Genomic DNA, 9311 nt, shown 5'->3' on the forward strand with positions numbered 1-9311 from the left:
GATCATAAGCTTCTTCTTCAGAAGATGCTTCTTTAGTACTGTTGGATGCAGCTTGCAATCCATTCAGACTCTGAGAAATCATATTGACTTGCTGAGTCAATATTTTGTTCTGAGCTAATATGGCATTCAGAGTATCAATTTCAAGAACTCCCTTCTTCTAAGGTGTCCCATTGTTCACAGGACTCCTCTCAGAGGTGTACATGAAATGGTTATTTGCAACCATTTCAATGAGTTCCTGAGCTTCTGCAGGGGTTTTTAGATGAAGTGATCCTTCTGCAGAATGGTCCAATGACATTTTTGACAACTCAGACAGACCATCATAGAATATACATATGATGCTCCATTCTGGAAGCTTGTCAGTAGGACACCTTTTGATCAATTGCTTATATCTTTCCCAAGCTTCATAGAGGGACTCATCTTCCTTCTGTCTGAAAGTTTGGATTTCCACTCTAAGCTTGCTCATCTTTTGAAGTGAAAAGAATTTGGCCAGGAAAGCATTGACCAGCTTTTCCCAAGAGTTTAGGCTTTCCTTAGGTTGTGAATCCAACCATGTTCTAGCTCTGTCTCTTACATCAAAAGGGAAAAGTATAAGCCTGTAGACCTCAGGATCAACTCTATTGGTCTTGACAGTGTCACAGTTTTGCAAGAATTCAGCTAAGAACTGATGAGGATCTTCTAATGGAAGTCCATAAAACTTGCAATTCTGTTGCATTAGAGAAACTAATTGAGGCTTAAGCTTAAAGTTGTTTGCTCCAATGGCAGGAATTGAGATGCTTCTTCCATAGAAATTGGAAGTTGGTGTAGTAAAATCACCAAGCACCTTCCTTGCATTGTTGTTGTTGGGTTCGGCCATAGCTGTTTTCTCTGTTTCGAAAATTTCAGTTAGGTCCTCTTCAGAGTATTGTGCTTTAGCTTCTCTTAGTTTCCTCTTAAGAGTCCTTTCAGGTTCAGGATCAGCTTCAACAAGAATGCCTTTATCCTTGTTCCTGCTCATATGAAAGAGAAGAGAACAAAGAAAATATGGAATCCTCTATGTCATAGTATAGAGATTCCTTTATGTGAGTAGACAAAGAGAAGAATAGAAGAATGAGAAGAGAAAAATTCGAACACAGAGAAGAAAAGGGGGTTCGAATTATGAGTAGAAGAGAAGTGTTAGTAGATAAATAAATAAATAGAGAGAGATGAGAGGGAAGATTTTCGAAAATAATTAAAAAGAGAAGGAAAATATTTTTGTTTTTATTTAAAAAAATCAGTTATAATTCGAAAATTAAAAAGAGAAACAAAATAAAATTTAAAAACTAATTAAATTATTTAATTAAAAAGATTTTTGAGAAAATGGTTGGTGATTTTCGAAAATCAGAGAGAGGAAAGTAGTTAGATAGTTTTTAAAAAAAGGATAAGAATTTTTTAAAATCAAACAAAAAGTCAAGTAGTTAATTGAAAAAGATTTGAAAATCAATTTTGAAAAGATAAGAAGTTAGAAAAGATTTTGAAATTAAGTTTTGAAAAAGATATGATTGAAATTTATTTTGAAAAAAATTTGAAAAAGAAATTTAAAAAGATTTGATTTTTGAAATTCAAGTTGATTACTTGACTAACAAGAAACAAAAAGATATGATTCTAAAATTAAAGATTGAACATTTCTTAATACGCAAGTAATAACTTAAAATTTTGAATCAATCACATTAATTGTTAGTAAAGATTTTGGAAAATATGAGATAAAAATAAGAAAAAGATTTTGAAAATCATTTTTTTTTTAAATTTCAAAAAAAATGAAAGAAAAATGAAAAAGATTTGATTTTTGAAAAGATTTTGAAAAGATAGGATTTTTAAATTGAAAATTTGACTTGACTCATAAGAAACAATTAAGTTTTTTTAAAAAAGTTTTGACTAAGTCAACTCAAATATTCGAAATTTATGAGAAGAACAAGGGAAAGATATTTTTTTATTTTTTAATTTTCAATGAGGAAAGAGAGAAACATCAAAATGACTCAAAACATGAAAATTATTAATCAAAACAAGAAAAATATGCAAGAACACTTTGAATGTCAAGATGAACACCAAGAACACTTTGAATGTCAAGATGAACATCAAGAACATGTTTTTGAAAATTTTTAAGAAAAGAAACACATGAAAGACACCAAACTTAGAAATTTTCAATGTTTAGACACTAACAAACTGAAATGCATATGAAAAACAAGAAAAGACACAAAATAAGAAAATGCAAAGATCAAATAAGGAAAACCATCAAGAACAACTTGAAGATTATGAAGAACACATGCACGAATTTTCGAAAATTTTAATAAAAATTAAAAATATGCAATTGACACCAAACTTAAAATTTGACACTCTACTCAAAGATGAAACACAAAATTTTTTGGTTTTTATGATTTTATAAAAAAAATTTTGTATTTTTTTTCGAAAATTAATTGGAAAAAGAGAAAATAAGGAATTCAAAATATCTTTAATTAGAATTCCAGGAATCATGCAATGTTAGCCTAAAATTCCGGTCCAGAAATTAGACATGGCTTACTAGCCAGCCAAGCTTTCAGTGAAAGCTCCGGTCCAAAACACTAAACATGGCCAATGGCCAGCCAAGCTTTAGCATATCATTACATTCAACAGCAAGATTGATAGAAATCAACAAGCTCTTGTGATGATAAGTTGAAACCTCGGTCCAAAAGATTGGACATGGTTTCACAGCCAGCCAGACTTCAACAAATCATCAGAAAACTCTAGAATTCATCCTTAAAAATTCTGAAGACATAGAATAATTTATTTTTTGAAAACTATATTATTATAAAAAAAATTTTGAATTTTTTTCGAAAATAAAAAGCTTAAAAATAAAATAAAATTACCTAATCTGAGCAACAAGATGAACCGTTAGTTGTCCAAACTCGAACAATCCCGGCAACGGCGCCAAAAACTTGGTACGCAAAATCGTGATTATTCATTCCCTGGCTACAGCGCCAAAAACTTGGTGTGGGAGAACGTGATCTCAAATCTTCTTCACAATTCCATGTAACTGACCAGCAAGTACAGTGGGTCGTCCAAGTAATAAACCTTACGTGAGTAAGGGTCAATCCCACGGAGATTGTCGGTTTGAAGCAAGCTATGGTCATCTTGTAAATCTTAGTCAGGCAGATTCAAATAATTATGAGGTTTTGATAATTAAAATATAAATAAAATATAAAATAAGATAGAAATACTTATGTAATTCATTGCTGGAATTTCAGATAAGCGTATGGAGATGCTTGTTGCTTCTGAATCTCTTCTTTCCTACTGTCTTCAATTAATAATTCATACTCCTTTCCATGGCAAGCTGTATGTTGGGGGATCACCGTTGTCAATGGCTACAATCCGTCCACTCAGTGAAAATGGTCCAAATGCGCTGTCACCGCACGGTTAATCATCTGTCGGTTCTCACTCATGTTGGAATATGATCCATTGATCCTTTTGCGTCTGTCACTATGCCCAACACTCGCGAGTTTGAAGCTCGTCACAGTCATCCCATCCCAGATCCTACTCAGAATACCACAGACAAGGTTTAGACTTTCCGGATCTCAAGAATGCTGCAATTGATTCTAGCTTATACCACGAAGACTCTGATCTCAAGGAATTGAAGGCTCTGTTGTCAGGAGAGGTAATCAAACGCATGGACCAGGAATCCAAGAGATATGCATTCAAGCTTGTTTTTATGTAGAACGGAAGTGTTTGTCAGGCACGCGTTCATAAGTGAGAATGGTGATGAGTGTCACTTGATCATCACATTCATCATGTTCTTGTGTGCGAATGAATATCTTAGAAGAAGAATAAGCTTGATTTGAATAGAAAAACAATAGTACTTTGCATTAATTCATGAGGAACAGTAGAGCTCCACACCTTAATCTATGGGGTGTAGAAACTCCACCGTTGAAAATACATAAGTGATAACGGTCCAGGCATGGCCGAATGGCCAGCCCCCAAAACGTGATCAAAGATGAAAAGATAGATTTCAAAATTATCCAAAGATGAGAAATAAATCACTAAAAGTAGTTTTTATACTAAACTAGTCACTAGGGTTTACAAAAAATGAGTAACTAAGTGCAGATAGTGCAGAAATCTACTTCCAGGGCCCACTTGGTGTGTGCTTGGGCTAAGCATTGAAGCTTTCACATGTAGAGACTCTTCTTCGAGTTAAACGCCAGCTTTGGTGCCAGTTTGGGTGTTTAACTCCAGCTTTTATGCCAGTTCTGGCGTTTAACGCCAGAATAGGGTAGAAAGTGGCCGTTCAAACGCAAGTTTGCGTTATCAAAACTCGGGCAAAATATGGACTATTATATATTGCTAGAAAGCCCAGGATGTCTACTTTCCAACGCAATTGAGAGCACACTAATTGGGTTTCTATAGCTCCAGAAAATCCATTTCGAGTGTAGGGAGGTCAGAATCCAACAGCATCTGCAGTCCTTTTTCAGCCTCTGAATCAAATTTTTGCTCAGGTCCCTCAATTTCAGCCAGAAAATAGCTGAAATCACAAAAAAATACACAAACTCATAGTAAAGTCCAGAAATGTGAATTTTGCTTGAAAACTAATAAAAATAAACTAAAAAGTAGCTAGATCCTACTAAAAACTACCTAAAAACAATGCCAAAAAGTGTATAAATTATCCGCTCATCACCCTGCTACTGGGTCAATCCTAGACAAGTGGTCAGCCACTTGATTTTCTGTGCCTTTTTTGTCTCTAATTTCTATATCAAACTCTTACAGGAGTAATACCAATCTTATAAGTTTGGGCTTAAAGTCATGCTTAGTGAGTAGATACTTTAGAGCGGCATGGTCAGTATAGATAATGACCTTAGATCCTACTAGGTAGGATATGAACTTATCAATGGCATAGACCACTACAAATAGCTCCTTTTCTATAGTAGTGTATTGATGACAAGTCATCTTAGGCTAGTTTCACAGGCCTTTTTCATTAGTTTTTACTTGGTTTTCATGCATTTTTAGGCAATAAGTAACTGTTTGAGTGATAATTTCATGCTTGTCTTAATTCAATCAAACATTGGTAATTTTGTGCATTTTCATTAGATTTCTTGCAAGATTTAGTTGATAATATGAATGATGCAATATTTGATGATTATACCAAGGCTTTGATGTAGTTGTTTGGTTGATGACAAGTGAAAAGATGAAGGAAAAGAAGCAGAAAATAAGCTCACAGGAAGAACTCTGGACATATTTTTGAAGTTTGAGCACACTTGGAGCTTTAGGCCACGCTTTAAAAGCGTGGCCCATGATTTAAACAAGGAGAGCGCTCTTGGCGCGAAAACGCTATGACGCGCACACGTACAGAATGCTTACGCGTCAGGGATGAATTTTTGAAGACCCACGCGTACGCGTGCATGACGCGTACGCGTGGAAGTGGTTGGCGCTCGTTTTCAAAGAGAGCGCTACGTTCAGTGAATCAGCATTTTCAAGCAAATCAAAATTTGGAATGGAAGTATAGCCATCGACATGTATGCGTGCGTGACGCGTACGCATGGGTGTGACTTACCTGAAGAAGGACGCGCAAGTGTGGGCTGAGCGGCAGCGTGGAAGTGGCATGTTTGAAGACCCACGCGTACGCGTAAGTGACGGGTACGCGTGGGAAGCGCTCAATTGAAGAATCTTACGATCATTTAGAGAACGCTACAAGGGACCCGTACGCGTGGGTGACGCGTACACGTCGATGTGCCAGATTGCCAAAGCACGCGTACGCGTGGATGAATGAACGCTGCACTCAATTTGAAAACACTCCGTTCCCTGGAAGTGAAACTCTGGCTCAATTAATCTGATTCAAAGCCCATCGAAAACACCAAAGCAAGCAGAGCCCATTGACATCACTCAAAGGCACAAGAAACAATTAGAATAGGAATTTTATTTGAGTTTTAATTTGTTTTCAATTTCAATTTCATTTGTAATTTAGGAATACCTATAAAAAAGCTTTAGTTCTGTTAGAATAGGATCACGCACAGTAGGAGTAGGAGTAGAATAGAAAGCTCAGGCTGGAGGATTAGAGACTCCAGATTTCTCTTGGAGGATTAGAGACTCCAGAGAGCTTAGCATATGTGATACACTTGTATTTTTCTGCACTATTACATTTCAGTATTCAATTTGGCTTATAAAATTTCAGTTTCTGATAATTCTCTTCTGCAAATTTACTTTTTGCAACTTTACATTTTAGTTTGCTGTGATCTGAATTTACTTTTCATGCAATTTAAATCTTCTGCAATTGTTTTGAGTTCTGATTTACTGCTTTCTTTAATTTCTCTGCACCCAATTCTCTTTACATTTGCTGCAATTTACATTTCTTGCTATTTAAGATTCTGTCAATTTACTTTCTGCAATTTAAATTCATTGCAATTTATTTTCTGCTAGTTTAATTTCACCCAATTCACAACTGATAGCTTGACTAAACTAATCACCTTACTAAAGTTGTTTGATCCATCAATCCCTGTGGGATCAACCTCACTCATGTGAGTCATTATTACTTGATGCGACCCGGTACACTTGCCGGTGAGTTTTGTGTGGAATCATTTTTCCCTCATCAAGTTTTTGGCGCCGTTGCCGGGGATTGATAAAGATTGACAATGATTAAGTAGGGTGATAATCTAGATTAAGCATTTTTTCTTTGTTTTTCTTAAGCATACTGATAAACCCCAATTTTTTGGTTTATCTTGTGCTTAATTTGGGGAATTTTATCAACTTTTCTCACATTTATTCAATGAAATAGCATGGTTTTGTAATTCTCCCTTGATTTGTGCTTAAATGTGAAAATATGCTTTTTTAGGCCATAAAATAGCTAAATTTAATCCACTTTAATTCAATTCGATGCCTTGATATGTTTGTTAAGTGATTTTAGGTTTAGAGGGCAAGTATTGGATGGAAGAAGTGAGGAGAAAAGCATGCAAAGTGGGAGAACTCATGAAGAAATGAAAGAACCGTAAAGCTGTCAAGCCTGCCCTCTTCACACTCAATCGACCATAACATGAGCTACAGAGGTCCAAATGAGGCGGTTTTAGTTGCATTAGAAAGCTAACATCCGGGGCTTCGAAATGATATAAAATTTTGCATATGTTGCTTTGCGTTCAGGGGCACACATGCGCCATGTATGCGTGCGCGCCGATGCTGCACATGGCGCATTAAAAGTGAAATCGTGGCCAGCGATTTGTAGCTCATTATGGGTCCAATCCAACTCATTTCTAATGCTATTGAACCCAAGGATTGAGGGGGGGGGGGAGAATGAATCAAGTAGTCATAGTTTAGTTTTCATCATGTTTTAAGTAGAATTCTAGAGAGAGAAGCTCTCCATTCTCTCTAGAATTTAGGGTAGTTTAAGTTTAATTTTCTTAAATCCCACTTTTAATCCTTGTTTTGATTTAGCTTTCTCTCTTAATTTCTTGTTATTATATCTTAATCTTCTTAGTTTATCTTGTTCATTTCCTTTATTTTGTTACTTTCATGCTTATGAACCCTTGTTGGATCTTAATTTTTTTTAATGCAAATTTATGTTTCCATGTCTCTTTTATGTTGATTTTGATTGTTATTATTGATTTCTTGTTCATGATAGTTATGGGTTCTTTTAATTCTTGCATTTTATGATGTTTATTTTTCTTATTTGGGTAGTTTGTTAAAATGTTTCTTCTAGTTTTTTGAGTAGTTTTCTTTACTCTTGGTCTAGGCTAAGGGAATTGAGTGACCTTGAGTCATTGGGTCTCAATGATTTTGGGATTTGAGAACCCTTGGTGATCAATTTGATACTCATTGACACCAACCCACTACTAATCTAATTAGTAAATAGGTTGGAACTTATGGGTTGATGTGATCAAACCTATTTGACGTACTTCTAGCTTAGGAGTAGATATTACGTACTTAAAGCTTTTGAAAGTAGACTTAATAGGTTGGCCTCTCACAATTATCAATATTTGGTATGTAGACAAGGATGGTGATCTCAATTACCTATGTCTAGCCAAGAGTTCTTTTCCATTTCTTTTGTTAGTTTATTGTTCAATTACTTCTCTTGCCATTTAATTTCTTGCCCTCTTACTAATCAAAATCCCCTTTTACTCCTTCATAGCCAATAGGCATACACTTCATTGCAATTCCTTGTGAGACGATTCGGAGTTTAAATACTTCGGTTAATTCTTATTTGGGGTTTGTACTTGTGACAAAACCAAAATTTTTGATTGGGAGGATTGTTTGTTGGTGTAGAACTATACTTGCAACGAAAATTCATTTTGTGTGAAATTCTATACCGACACGACAATTTTCTCTCATCACATACTAAATATTTGAGGTTTTGTTTAATCTAACCTTAACCTCACTCTAGCAGTAGAATTATTTGTTTTTGGTTTCTGGTTTTGTGTGTGTTTTATGCCAGGAGGAAAAAGAGGTGAGTCAACCTCCTTTGATTCTGAGCTAGAGAGAACATTTTTGAGATTGAGATGAGAAGCAAGAGGGAAGGGAGTTGTCGGAGAAGAAGACACAGAAGATGAAAACCAAGAGATGGAGGGAAATATCCCTAATTTAAGGCACTGTGGGAGTAGCATACTCACTCCAAATGTTCATGCAAATAACTTTGAGTTGAAGTCTCAACTCATTACTCTGGTGCAGAATAATTGTTCCTACGGAGGAGGTCCACTTGAAGATCCAAACCAGCACTTATCCATCTTCCTAAGGATTTGTAAAACTGTCAAAACAAATGGTGTGCATCCTGACATCTATAAGCTGCTGCTGTTTCCATTTTTCCTGAGAGACAAGGCTTCTCAATGGCTAGAAACATTCCCCAAGGAGAGCATCAATAATTGGGAAGATCTAGTGAGCAAATTCCCAGCCAAGTTCTATCCACCCCAAAGAATCATCAGACTGAAGACAGAGGTACAAACATTCACTCAAATGGATGGAGAGTCACTGTATGATGCCTGGGAGAGATACAAGGCCTTAATCAGAAAGTGCCCACCAGAGATGTTCATTGAATGGGATAGACTTCAAAACTTCTATGAAGGATTGACACTGAGAGCTTAAGAGGCCCTTAACTATTCAGCAAGAGGCTCTCTTGAATTTCCTTTAGAATTTTAGAATTGAGATCAGATCTGAGTTTTCTTTTCTGTTTTGTTTTCTCTCGTCTGTAACATTTACCTCCTGTTTTGGGTCTTTTGACTTTGGATTGAAGAATTCTTCTGAATTCCTGCATCTTGGAGTTCTCTTTTACTTTTCTTTTGATAGTTTTATAAGTTGGAGATCTGATCATAGTTTACTTCTTGTTTTACTTTATTTTGCAACTTCTTCATTTCTGT

General features: G+C 35.6%; 1 non-coding gene across 1 annotated transcript; it reads left to right on the forward strand.

The window, feature by feature from the left end:
* The first annotated feature begins 349 nt into the window (after positions 1-349).
* LOC112745236 (small nucleolar RNA R71) lies at positions 350-457 on the forward strand. Its single transcript, XR_003173174.1, has one exon. It is a non-coding gene; the product is annotated as a small nucleolar RNA R71 (small nucleolar RNA).
* Positions 458-9311: the final 8854 nt, after the last annotated feature.

This window comes from Arachis hypogaea, chromosome 14 (genome assembly GCF_003086295.3).
Source record: "Arachis hypogaea cultivar Tifrunner chromosome 14, arahy.Tifrunner.gnm2.J5K5, whole genome shotgun sequence".
NCBI lineage: Eukaryota > Viridiplantae > Streptophyta > Magnoliopsida > Fabales > Fabaceae > Arachis > Arachis hypogaea.